This window comes from Leucopleurus acutus (assembly GCF_964270905.1).
Source record: "Leucopleurus acutus genome assembly, chromosome: 3".
NCBI lineage: Eukaryota > Metazoa > Chordata > Mammalia > Artiodactyla > Delphinidae > Leucopleurus > Leucopleurus acutus.
In genome coordinates, this window is record NC_139145.1 from 162,408,103 (window position 1) to 162,423,339 (window position 15,237).

Genomic DNA, 15,237 nt, shown 5'->3' on the forward strand with positions numbered 1-15,237 from the left:
ATTATAGCTACTTTAGACAACTTTTTTTAATTGAAAGAATATATCAAAACCAGCATGCTTACTGAGGGCTTCTGGACTCTTGTTCTAGTAAAATATGCAGGAGGAATCTGTGTTTTTCAATAGATATTTAAAAACAATTTTGACAATTAAAGTGATTCTTAAGATACTTTATATAAAAAAGAGTCAGTTTTTCATTTATACTTTCCCTTACATTTATCAGATATTTATTGGGCATCTATCACTTGTAAGACACTGTATAAATTCTCTAGCAATTTCAAATATGAATTTTTCCAGTGCCCTGACCTCCAGCAGCTGATAGTTTAATAAAATGGATAGCACAGAAAACCATGAGTGAGGTAGATTTTGTGGAAATTAAGAGGAGTCATATAAAGCACTTCCAAATGATAGTGTTAAAATATAATTTCTAAAAAAAAGTTAAAATATGATTCTCATGCCAATATAGAATGACATGAGTCAGAGTTTTATTAACTCATTAATGAGGGAAGCACTAAAATGATAAAGCTGCTCCAAAGAGCATTTTGAGGAACTGGGTCTTTCTTGGCACTTTGAGAAAAGAATGTTAGAATATGATGGGTAGGTTAGATACAAAATTGGTAAAGGTCTAAAGGGCAGTAAAATTGTAACCTTGAGGATTGTGTTTTCTACCAGAATAAAATGTACAAGTAAACATAATTTCACAGAGTCTAAGCCCTTAATTAATAGTAAATAGCAAAGTCAAATGGGGCCTTTCCTGGGATAATTAAATAATCTTTACATGAGCCTATTTTATACATGACATTGAAAGTAGTGTTTTCATGCAGAAATTTCTATATGACATTTCTTGGGGATGTCATTTGAAATCCTGAATCCCAAGAAAAATCACCTGAGATAATAGAAAACAGGAAGAAGTATTCTAATTCTTCTACAAAAATTAAAGCTTAACAATCAATGTAGAGGTATTATTGGATCAAAGGAATCCACTGACACCTACTTGAAAGCAAGAGCAATAAATGATCTTACACAGAGAAGGTTATGGTCAATGTTACTAGGGACCAGGAAAATTTTAGACAATTTTTCTTAACAGACATAAGAAGAAGGATCAGAGGCTTCCCTGGTGGCGCAGTGGTTGAGAGTCCGCCTGCCGATGCAAGGGACACGGGTTCGTGCCCCGATCCGGGAAGATCCCACATGCCGCGGAGTGGCTGGGCCAGCGAGCCATGGCCGCTGAGCCTGCGCGTTGGGAGCCTGTGCTCCGCAACGGGAGAGGCCACAACAGTGAGAGGCCCGCGTACGAAAAAAAAAAAAAAAGAAGGATCAGAAAACACTCTTAGAGAAAACTGTTGACAAGGTGTAATTTAAAGTTGCAAATGCAGATAGGGTGCGGGTAAGGAGAAAAGAAAGGCTTTCTAAGCAGAGGGGCCTCTGTGAACAGAAGGTGTGAGGAATCTATAAAACTTTTAAAAATGGGAAATTAAGGTGGGACCAGTTGGTAGAAGGTCTTGAAATTCCATGATAGGATTTGAGTTTTAATCTGTGAGCAGAGTGATTATATGATTACAAGTGGGTTTTGTGTGGGTAATTAAGGCTGTAGATTGTTGGGAATGGGATGAGTGAAATTAGGCTGAAGGATGGATGAAGCTGGAGTCAGACAGAAGGGTTAGGGCAACGTGGGCACAGTTTAGGTTAGATGTAAATCTGGTCTTAGCTAGGTTATGGCAGTAGGATGGAGAATAAGGGGAAAACAGGTATGCTATTTTGGTAGTAGATCCCAAAAGGCAGGGCAGATGCTTGGATGTGTGTATGGGAAGGGAAGGGACTGATAGGAAGGGAAGAAGAGTTAAAAAATAACTGTGAGACTGGAATACTCATATAGGAAGCCTAGATTTTCTGCTTTGCCATGATAATAAGCTTGAATATTCATCAAAGAAGGGTTTTCTATAAATTATTTCATTTGAAATAAATTTTGTTTCTGTGTCAAAGTTGCAGAAAAATGAAAAAAGAATTTCAAAATATATTCTGTCTTTTGCACAAGAAGGTCATTTAGATAATAACCAGCATACAGTGAGGGCAGTGGTCTTTGGAAATAAGCCAGCCCAGATAGCAAGGGTCTGGAGAGAACCTCATCAGCTGAAAACCCAAACTTGGGTTCTTTTCAAGCCAGTCTGTGTCTTGGTCAATATCTCTTGGCCATTGGCATTGTGAACTGGCAGTGAGGAAAGCAAGGGAAAGTGTTTTGGAAATAGAAGGGCTCAGGGGAAGGAATAATTTTCCCCTGACCTTGGACAGCATAAGAAGAAAGAGAACAGATCTATTATAAATCCATGAGAAAATGGAAAATTAAAATCAATACAAACTATTCACTCATCAATTCGTTCAGCCCTATATAATAACTCTTATTCTGAGGATCTTGGATTAGCCCTCTGTTTTATGAAGTTTTCTGGTTCTGTACTAAAGAGAATCCTGACTCAGGACACTTTTGCTCCTTATTTTTCTAAGCTATAGAACGCTAAGAATGCTGTACATGTATACGTAATGGGATGTGTATGATGTGTATATTTGGTATATGTGTGTGTATATGTATACAACGCTTAGTTACCTGTGTTTCAGTATTCTATCTTACACAGAAATTATCTTGATATTCAAAGACTCTCCATTAACTAACTCATTTTAATTATTGTCTAAGGTGTAATGTTATCTAAGAACCTTAGAAATTCTGTTCAGGCTGATATACTACAAAACATAATTACTGTTCTAAAAATGTTAGACTCATGTTTCAATCTACTTAAACACATAAGTTTATATTTTTACATTCCGACACATTATGTAGAATGTTAGTTTTCTGGTCAATAAACCAGTATAAGTCATTTAAGATATCAGATGAACTAGTGTCTTCATGTGAAAACAAAGTGGAATTTCGTGCTTGTGTTACATGCTTCACTGATAACCTCAGGGGAAAAGACACATAGTTGTTAGGTGTTATTTGTGTTTTGTCAGTCAAAATTATTAAAACAAGTCTGACTTGTCCAAAGGTTCACCTTAAAAATGGGAACCCGAGTTCCTATTTAAAAGAAGGTTCTGGGAATTCCCTGGCAGTCCAATGGTTAGGACTTGGTGCTGTGACTTCCGGGGCCCCCGGTGATCCCTGGTTGGGGAACTAAGATCCTGCAAGCTTTACAGGGTGGACAAAAAAAATTAAAAAATTAAAAAAAAAAAGAGCTTCTGAGCCAGCAGTTTCTGATACAAGTTCATTTTGGGTTTTGTTTTACTTAAAAGACGAGCATAATAAAATATTAGAAACTCTTTTTATTTTCTGGAAAATTTGGCAAATAATTGATTTATATAAGCACACATTTATTTCTGTAAAACAATCAGAAGAGAAGTTTTTTAACTTAAGAGGTGCTATAATCTAATTTAAAAACAACCTCTGAAGATAGGAGAATATTTGAGTGGTAAAGGTCTTTTCTGGTTACAGACACCCCGGTATCCAAAGAGCTTGTAGTTTCAGTCACAGATCTCACAGGTCAGAGAGAACACAGAAACAGAAAGCCTCACCAGTCTAGCTCTCAAAAAGCTTATTCTCTCTGAATTGAACTGTGATCACATGTAAGCAAGAAAAGAGAAAAGACTAACCAACTGGAAACTGCCGCCCTTCACCAGCTCAATCAACACAACTCATTAAATGGGCAAACCATTAAACCAGGTTCCTAGTCATCATTCTAATAACAACAACAGCAATCGCAACAATAACTTACCAGCTATGTGCAAACACATAAGTGCACAGACACAAAGAGAGCTTGCAGACTTCCACACAAACCAGAACCAGAACCAAATTTGGCCAAGATTTGAAAGGAAAAGGAAGGGCTTGGCATCAGGTTAAAGAAAAAAGAGAAGAAAGAGTGAAGTTCCAGTACTGCTGGAAAATTACCCTGGAGGCCTAGAAAAGACAAGTCCATGCAGAATACTTCTTGGAAAAACACTTTAATTGGTTCTGGCTCGGGAGTCCACTTGGACATGTTCAACCATCTCCGAAACAAAGTCTAATTTTTGGAAAGTTAAAAACATTGTCCTTGTTCAATTATAGAAGGATCACGTGTCAAAAATTGTATTCTTGTTAGTTAATGAGGGAACCAGCAGGATCACAAGGCTGATTCAAAGAAGAATTCGTGGAACAAAGATGTATATAATCAGAAAGTCAAAGGAATGCAGAAACAAATTTTCTAATAGATAAAAAATTGGTTAGTGTCTTATGGAACCATACAAGTATAATAATTGGAGTTGTTATTTGTACCAGACTGAAATCTAAAAGTAGACTTCTAACTTCATAATGTCTATGCTTTGATCAAATAAACAGTGAAATCTCACACAGGTGCATTTGCCTAAATAATTAATTATGACATGTGGGGACCTTGAAGGCTTTGAATAGACTTTGGATTTTACCCAAAGTGCAGTGTTTTCAGGATAGTGACGATGGTGGTGTGGCTTAGGGTATTGGCAAGGGAAACCGAGAATGCTCTGTGGATTCTAGATATATTTTAAGGAGGAAGATATCCAGGATGATGATCAGATTACTGACATGAGCAACTGGGGGTATTTGGGTGTCATTTACTGAGATAGAACTGGAAGGGGAGCAGATGGAGAGGGGGATGGGAAATTTAATTTGGGAAGCAGTAGGTGGGAGATGTTTGTGAAATAACTAAGAGGTTATTTTAAGTAGACAGTTGGACATTTGGGTCTGGGGCTCAGAGGAGAGGTCAAGATAAGAGATAATTGACAATTTTGGGATGGGAAAGTGAGGGCATGGGTGACCTCAAGGAGGGGAGACTCAGAGTGAGATACGTGCTTGGAATGGAGGTCCTGGCACTCCAAACTTGAGAGGTCAGGGAAGAGAGGAGGAGTCCACAAAGGAGACAAGATGAGGGGTCATTGAAATCAGAGAACCTGGGGAGTGAAGAGAAGAGAGTGGGTTTTGAGTGTTTATCAAAGAAAACTCTGAGACTTGGTCACTCTTATGGGTTGGATTGTGTCTCCCCAAAAGCATATGTTGAAGTCCTAATCCCTAGTACCTCAGGATATGAGTGTATTTGGAAATAGGGTCTTTGCAGCTATAATTAGTTGAGATGAAGTCATACATGTGCTGAACATTCATGACTTGAGCTAGAGTGGCCTTGCTAAAGGGTGAGGCAGAGCCATACTGGAGTGGTCGGTGGAGTAAGCCATGGACACGTGGAGACAGCTTGCACAGAGCTATGATCCCCAGACTTCATGGGCTCATAGAAGCTCTAAGAAGTTTTGGAAAACTGTGTACCCCCAGCACAGTGGTACATGGACAATGTTCATCATAATTTTAAGTAATTTCAAAACATGTATGTTTAAATATATATATGTTTCAGCATTCTTTTGGGTTCTGTACCCAATTTCAACGTGTGTGTGTGTGTGTGCATCCCACTGAAACTGAGTAGGATCCTGTGGGGGTCCTGTGCATGCAAGCCTTTCTGTCCCCCATTTCTTGTAGGAAACAGACTCCAACTTCCATGACCTTTCCTGAGTTCTAAAGGGCAGATTCGAACAGTTGCTAATCCAGGAAGGGAAGGGATACAAAGACAAGGGAGGAGAAGCCAAGAAACAATAGTGCAGCCTAGGGGCAGGGTCCTGGTTCCTCCTCAAGGGAGACACGCAACAATGTCTTTAAACTCTTTATAGAATTAAAACCCAACAAATGGAAGATGTCAGCATTCTTCATACCAGAGAAGCTCATCAAGATTACCTGAGACCAGATTAGAGGAGTACACACACCCTAATCTTATCAGCAACCCCACCCTTGAACAGTTGCCATAAAACTCCTTATCAAACTCCCCTGGGTTGGGACACATAGTTTTTGAGGGCAGGAGCCTGCTGTGTCCCCCTTTGCCTGACAAAGCAATAAAGCTATTCTTTTCTACTTCACCCAAAACTCTGTCTCTGAGATTTGATTTGGCACCAGTGCACAGATGCTGAGCTTTCAGCATCACCACCAACAAGAAATTTTTGGACACCAGCAGGGTGTCCTACAATTCAACTCAATTCTGACACTCTTTATCTGGAGCTAGTATTAGATTCCACAGGTTGAGGGCTCAGTCTAACAGACGGCACCCTGCCTTCCCTTCCGACGCCAATTACAAGTTCAGGTTGTCACCTGTATTTCTGTGCTTTAGATTGGGGGTTCCAATGACCCAATCCCCCTCCCTGAGTTTGATTAGTTTTGCTAGAGGGGCACACAGATCTCAGAGAAATATTTTATTACTAGATCACTGGTGTATTAGAAAAGGATATAATTCAGGAACATCTAGATGGAAGAGACACAGAGGCCAAGGTATGTGAGAAAGGGCTCAGAGCTTCTGTGCTCTTTGAGAGCACACCATTCTCCTCAAATCTCCATGTATTTGCTAACCTCGAAGCTTTCTGAACCCCATCCTTTTCAGTTTCATGGAGGCTTCATTACATGTCCATGATTGATTAAATCATTGGCTATTGGTGACTGAACTCAATTTCCACTTCCTCTCCCCTTCCTGGAGATCAGGGTGTCAGACTAAAGTTCCAACCCTCTAATCACAAGGTTCTTCTGATTATTAGAGCCCATCCTTAGGGAGAGTCCCAAAGCCACCTTATTAACATAATAAAAGACACCTCCATCACTCTTTTACAAATTCCAAGGGTTTTAGGAGCTCTGTGCCAGAAATGGAGATGAAGACAAAGGGTCTATATATACTCGTTATTATAAATCAAAATATCACAGGCATGTTGAAATCTTAAGATAAAACTATTGTATGGTCTTTTAAAATTTACTTAGGAAATCCACATGCAATCACAATTTGATATTCAGAAATTTTATTTAAAATATCCATGAATGAGTTGGAAATTTTATGTCATTCTTTTTCCCTTATAATCTTATTTCCATTTGATTTCTTCTACAGAATTTTATCATATTTTATCTTTATGCTTGGAAATCATTTTTTGAGCAATGTTTGCAGCAAATTATAGACACTGAAATTAAATTTTTAAAAAGTCCCATAACCATAATCTTCTAAGTATTAAATATTTTTCTTCTGGGTTAAATATTTTTTACAATTAATATTTGCATACAGTTAGTCAAGACAATAGGATGCATTATAAAATTTGATAAATTATTGTTAAACATATAAAAGTTACTAGAAATGTGCCTGTTAAAGAGATAAATGGAGGTTTTTCTTCAATTAATTTAAGTATCCAAGGTTCAATATTATTTTTTGTGAAAATGAGACAGAGTTCTGCATCAATACTTTTCCTGTTTTTTACTTTTATTAATATATTCCTTGAGAAACCTTTTCACAGAATTAAGTAGACAAGAGCAGAAGCACTTTGGTTCTAGCAGTGCCATTCATTTCTTTAAATGCTTTCTGAGGTTTATGGCAAAAATCAGAGAGTATATACCAAAAATCATTTTAAATAGCCTATTGGTTGACAAAACGATGCAGTTTTCCTACAGTTAGGTTGAAAGTAAGAATTAGAAAATGATCTTTTACCCAGTTGCTACAATTATTCATTTTCTCAACATCTATACCAACATTTTGAATTGCCCCTTTGTAAGGCATCAGAAGGGTAGGGTGGTTGATACCCGAAGACAATGAAATTCATGAAGTTTAAGCTTATTGATCCCTCAGACAAAACTATAATTCAAAAAGATACATGCACCTCTATGTTCATAGCAGCACTATTCACAAGAGCTGAGACATGGAAACAACCTACGTGTCCATCGAGAGATGAATGGAAAAAGAAGATGTGGTAAATATATACAATGGAATACCATTTAACAATAAAAAAAGAATGATAATGCTATTTGCAACAATGTGAGTGCAACTAGAGATTATCATACTAAGTGAAGTCAGAAAGAGAAAGAAAAATACCATTTGATATCCCTTATATGTGGAATCTAAAATCATAGATAGATGAACCTATCTATGAAATTGAAATAGAATCAGAGACATAGAGAATAGACTGGTGGTTGCCAAGGGGGAGGGGGATGGGGGAGGGTTGGATTGGGAGTTTGGGGTTAGCAGATGCAAACTGGTATATATAGAATGGATAAATAACAAGGTCCTACTGTATAGCACAGGGAACTATATTCAATATCCTGTGATAAACCATAATGGAAAAGAATATGAAAAAGAGTGTATATGTATATATGTATAATTGAGCCACTTTCTTGTATAGCAGTAATTAACACATTGTAATTCAACTATACTTCAATAAAAAAGAAATTATATATTAAAAAAATGCACATGCCCTAGCAAATGCTGTGAGTTAGAGTCTCGCTACTTGAAGTGTGGTTTGTGGCTGGGCAACACCAGTGTCACCTGGGCATGCCCTGGGCATTGTCAAATATGTAGACCTTCGAGATAGCCTCATCCCCCAGAGGGCAGACACCATAAGCAAGAAGAACTAAAATCCCACAGCCTGTGGATTCACAGAAAGATAGACAAGATGAAAAGGCAGAGGGCTATGTACCAGATGAAGGTTTTCATCTGGTACATAAAACCCCAGAAAAACAACTAAATGAAGTGGAGATAGGCAACCTTCTAGAAAAAGAATTCAGAATAATGATAATGAAGATGATCCAGGGCCTCAGATAAAGAATGGAGGCAAAGATAGAAAAGGTGCAAGAAATATTTAACAAAGACCTAGAAGAACTAAAGAACAAACAAACAGAGATGAACAATACAATAACTGAAACGAAAATTACGCTAGAAGGATTCAATAGCAGAATAACTAAGGCAGAAGAATGGATAAGTGACGTGGAAGACAGAATGGTGAAATTCACTGTCACAGAACAGAATAAAGAAAAAAGAATGGAAAGAAATGAAGACAGCCTAAAAGACTTCTGGGACAACATTAAACACAAACACATTCGCATTATAGGGGTCCCAGAAGGAGAAGAGAGAGAGAAAGGACCCGAGAAAATATTTGAAGAGATTATAGTCGAAAACTTCCCTAATATGGGAAAGGAAATAGCCACCCAAATGCAGAAAGCACAGCAAGTCCCACACAGGATAAACCCAAGGAGAAACATGTTGAGACACATAGTAATCAAATAGGCAAAAATTAAAGACAAAGAAAAATTATTGAAAACAGCAAGGGAAAAATGAAAAATAACAAACAAGGGATCTCCCATAAGGTTAACAGCTGATTTCTCAGCAGAAACTCTACAAGCCAGAAGGGAGTGGCATGATATACTTAAAGTGATGAAAGGGAAGAAACTACAATCAAGATTACTCTACCCAGCAAGTATCTCATTCAGATTCGATGGAGAAATCAAAAGCTTTACAGACAAGCAAAAGCTAAGAGAATTCAGTACCACCAAACCAGCTCTACAACAAATGCTAAAGGAACGTCTCTAACTGGGAAGCACAAGAGAAGAAAAGGACCTACAAAAACAAACCCAAAACAATTAAGAAAATGGTCATAGGAACATACATATCGATAATTACCTTAAACGTGAATGGATTAAATGCTTCAACCAAAAGACACAGGCTTGCTGAATGGATACAAAAACAAGACCCATATATATGCTGTCTACAAGAGACCCACTTCAGACCTAGGGACACATACAGAATGAAAGTGAGGGGATGGAAAGAGATATTCCTTGCAAATGGAAATCAAAGGACAGCTGGAGTAGCAATACTCATATCAGATAAAATGGACTTGAAAATAAAGAATGTTACAAGAGACAAGGAAGGACACTACATAATGATCAAAGGATCAATCCAAGAAGAAGATATAACAATTATAAATATATATGCACCCAACATAGGAGCACGTCAATACATAAGGCAACTGCTAACAGCTATAAAAGAGGAAATTGACAGTAACACAATAATAGTGGGGGACTTTGACACATCACTTACACCAATGGATAGATCATCCAAAATGAAAATAAATAAGGAAACAGGAGCTTTAAATGACACAATAGACCAGATAGATTTAATTGGTATTTAAAGGACATTCCATCCAAAAACTGCAGATTACACTTTCTTCTCAAGTGCGCACAGAACATTCTCCAGAGTAGATCACATCTTGGGTCACAAATCAAGCCTCAGTAAATTTAAGAAAATTGAAATCATATCAAGCATCCTTTCTGACCACAACTCTATGAGATTAGAAATGAATTACAGGGAAAGAAACGTATAAAACACAAACACATGTAGCCTAAACAATATGTTACTAAATAACCAAGAGGTCACTGAAGAAATCAAAGAGGAAATCAGAAAATACCTAGAGACAAATGACAATGAAAACCCGATGATCCAAAACCTATGGGATGCTGCAAAATCAGTTCTAAGAGGGAAGTTTATTGCTATACAAGCCTACCTCAAGAAACAAGAAAAATCTCAAAGAAACAAGCTAACGTTACACCTAAAGGAACTTTAGAAAGAAGAACAAACAAAACCCAAAGTTAGCAGAAGGAAAGAGATCATAAAGATCAGAGCAGAAATAAATGAAATAGAAACAAAGAAAACAATAGCAAAGATCAATAAAACTAAAAGCTGGTTCTTTCAGAAGATAAACAAAATTGATAAACCATTAACCAGAGTCATCACAAAAAAGAGGGAGAGGACTCAAATCAATAAACTTAGAAACAAAAAGGAGAAGTTACAATAGACACCGCAGAAATACAAAGCATCCTAAGAGACTACGACAAGCAACTCTATGACAATAAAATGGACAACCTGGAAGAAATGGACAAATTCTTAGAAAGGTATAACATTCCAAGACTGAACCAGGAAGAAATAGAAAATATGAACAGACCAATAACAAGCACTGAAATTGAAACTCGGATTAAAAATCTTCCAAAGAACAAAAGTCCAGGACCAGATGGCTTCACAGGAAAATTCTATCAAACATTTAGAAAAGAGCTAACACTCATGTTTCTCAAACTCTTCCAAAAAATTGCAGAGGAATGAACACTTCCAAACTCATTCTATGAGGCCACCAACACCCTGATACCAAAACCAGACAAAGATACTACTAAAAACGAAAATTACAGACCAATATCACTGATGAATATAGATGCAAAAATCCTCAACAAAATACTAGCAAACAGAATCCAACAACACATTAAGAGGATCATACACCATGATCAAGTGGGATTTACCCCAGAGATGCAAGGATTCTTGAATATACGCAAATCAATCAATGTGATACACCATATTAACAAACTGAAGAATAAAAACCATATGATCATCTCAATAGATGCAGAAAAAGCTTTTGACAAAATTCAACACGCATTTAGAATAAAAACTCTCCAGGAAGTGGGTATAGAGGGAACCTACCTCAACATAATAAAGGCCATATGCGACAAACCCACAGGAAACATCATTCTCAGTGGTGAAAAACTGAAACCATTTCCTCTAAGATCAGGAGCAAGACAAGGTTGTCCAGTCTCGCCACTATTATTCAACATAGTTTTGGAAGTCCTAGCCACGGCAATCAGGTAAGAAAAAGAAATAAAAGGAATACACATGGGAAAAGAAGAAAACTGTCTTTACTGACAGTGAAACTGTCACTGTTTGCAGATGACATGATACTATACATAGAAAATCCTAAAGATGCTACCAGAAAACAACTGGAGCTAATCAATGAATTCGGTAAAGTTGCAGGATACAAAATTAATGCACAGAAATCTCTTGCATTCCTATACCCTAATGATGAAAAATCTGAAAGAGAAATTAAGGAAACACTCCCATTTACTATTGCAACAAAAAGAATAAAATACCTAGGAATAAACCTACCTAAGGAGACAAAAGACCTGTATGCAGAAAAATATAAGACACTGATGAAAGAAATTAAAGATGATACCAACAGATGGAGAGATATACCATGTTCTTGGATTGGAAGAATCAACATTGTGAAAATGACTCTACTACCCAAAGCAATCTACAGATTCAATGCAATCCCTATCAAATTACCAATGGCATTTTTTATGGAACTAGAACAAAAAATCTTTAAATTTGTATGGAGACAAAAAAAACCCCCGAATAGCCAAGGTAGTCTTGAGGGAAAAAAACGGAGCTGGAGGAATCAGACTCCCTGACTTCAGACTATACTATAAAGCTACAGTAATCAAGACAATATGGTACTGGCACAAAAACAGAAATATAGATCAATGGAACAGGGCAGAAAGCCCAGAGATAAACCCATGCACCTATGGTCAACTAATCTATGGCAAAGGAGGCAAGGATATGCAATGGAGAAAAGACAGTCTCTTCAATAAGTGGTGCTGGGAAAACTGGACAGCTACATATAAAAGAATGAAATTAGAAGACTCCCCAACACCATACACAGAAATAAACTTAAAATGGATTAGAGACCTAAGTGTAAGAGCAGACACTATAAAACTCTTAGAGGAAAACATAGGAAGAACAGTCTTTGACATAAACCACAACAAGGTCTTTTTTGATCCACCCCTAGAGTAATGGAAATAAAACAAAAATTAAAAAATGGTACCTAATGAAACTTCAAAGCTTTTGCACAGCAAAGGAAACCATAAACAAGACGAAAAGACAACCCTCAGAATGGGAGAAAATATTTGCAAACGAATCAACGGACAAAGGATTAATCTCCAAATTATATAAACAGCTCATGCAGCTCAATATTAAAAAAACAAACAACCCAATCCAAAAATGGGCAGAAGACCTAAATAGACATTTCTCCAAAGAAGAGATAGAGATGGTCAAGAAGCACATGAAAAGCTGCTCAACATCACTAATTATTATAGAAATGCAAATCAAAACTGCAATGAGGTATCACCTCACACCAGTTAGAATGGGCATCATCAGAAAATCTACAAACAACAAATGCTGGAGAGGGTGTGGAGAAAAGGGAACCCTCTTGCACTGTTGGTGGGAATGTATGTTGATACAGCCACTATGGAGAATAGTATGGAGGTTCCTTAAAAAACTAAAAGTAGAATTACCATATGATCCAGCAATCCTACTACTGGGCACATACTCAGAGAAAACCATAATTCCAAAAGACACATGCACCCCAATGTTCATTGCAGCACTGTTTACAATAGCCAGGTCATGGAAGCAACCTAAATGCTCATCGACAGACGAATGGATAAAGAAGTTGTGGTACATATATACAATGGAATATTAGCCATAAAAGGAACAGAATTGGGTCATTTGTTGAGACGTGGATGGATCTAGAGACTGTCATACAGAGTGATGTAAGTCAGAAAGAGAAAAGCAATTATCATATATTAACGCATATATATGGAACCTAGGGAAATGGTACAGATGAACCGGTTTGAAGGGCAGAAATTGAGACACAGATGCAGGGAACAAACGTATGGACACCAAGGGGGGAAAGCAATGGAGGGGTGTGGGTGGTGGTGGGATGAATTGGAAGATTGGGATTGACATGTATACAGTGATGTGTATAAAATTGATGACTAATAAGAACCTGCTGTATAAAAAAATAAATAAAATTAAATTTTAAAAAATTTAAAAATAAATAAAAGAAATGTGGGTAAAATTCAATTTTTATACTAAATTATTAGGCTATGTTTTAGAATGAAAATATAGAAAAAATCTAATTTTTTATTGTTTTGCCTGGAACTCTGAACACAAGAGTATAATGAAGTTTTTGAAGTGGAATAAACCTTCCAGATCAACTAACTTAGCAGTTCTCAAATCTTTTGGTCTTAGGACCCTTTTAAACTTAAAAAACTGATGAGAAGCCCAAAGAGCTTTTGTTAACATGAGTTATATCTAGGGATATTTACCCTGTTAGAAATTAAAACTATGAAACTTTTAAAATAGCTGTATATTAATCCATTTAGAAATGAGTAATAAGCCCAATTTATGTTCACATAAATAACATAATTTTTGAAAAGCAGTATTTTAAAAATTACTGATAATGGCATTGTTTTACATCTTTGCAAATCTCTTTCATGTCTGGCTTAATAAAATATACCTGGATTCTCCTAAATGCTTCTACATTCAATCTATTGTGATATGTTGTTGGGTTTTTTTTTTTTCCAATTTTCAAAGGATAATTTAATAATTCAGTTCCCAGCTGGTCAAGTAACCAGGATCATTGTGAGTTCACACCCCTTTGAGGAACAGTTGGGGGCATAAATTATAAATGGAAACAAAAAAATTAATGATTTTCTTTCCCTTCTCAGACCATTTTTCTATAAGATTGGCATATAAGAAGGCTACGAACAAATGCATAATGACATTACACTAGCTTCACCCTTCATTCCTACAGCCCGAGTTAATGAAAGGCAAACAAGGCAATTTCTACAAAACACATATATTCTAGGAAAATGTTTCTAGTAAAGTGTGGCTAGTATGATGGTGTGTGTGCATGTGAGCACTTCTGGGGTATTTCCATGCCTTTGGGGTGCCGTATGGTTCCCCTTTAGAATTAGTAAGATGGGGATCTATCACCTCACATTGGATTTCCTGGTGGTTTTTCCCATACTTAAAAAGAAGTTATGAAACTAATATACTATGATAAATCAACTATACTTCGATTTAAAAAAAAAAAGAAGCTGCACCCTATTATTCCTGACACTGAGATCTTTCAAGTCCAAATGCAAATATACATTTAAAACCTGTTTTTCTTTGGTTTCTTCACTTGCAAATATTCTGTTGGCTTTCTCTTTTTCCTTAGGTGTGCTATTTCATTTTTTTAACATGTGAAAGTGGATTATCAGAAAAAACCAGCACAATGGATGTTTTCCTTAATTTGCATTTTTGGTTTTTCTTTGCATACAATATTTCTTTTGTTCTGAATACAAATGTTTTTTTTTTTTTAACATCTCAGCTCGGTGCTTTGTGTCCACCTAGACAAGTGGGATATGGAGGGTGGGAGGGCGAAGCAAGAGGGAGGAGATATGGGGATGTATGTTTATGTATAGCTGATTCACTTTGTTATACAGCAGAAATTAACACACCATTGTAAAGCAATTATACTCCAATACAGACGTTAAAAAAACGTTTTAATTGAAGTTTATAGAGAGGATTTGGCTTCATACAGATATGTCAGTTGGAAAGAGAAGGGTAGAAAAAGAAAATGTAGACCCTCAGAGACCATCCAGACCTACTGAGTCAAGATCAGCATTTTCACAAGTTCCCCAGAAATTCAGAGGTACTTTGAGGTTTGAGAAATGCTACTCTTGGGTATTCGGTGTTAGGAAGGTAAACCAAATTGAAA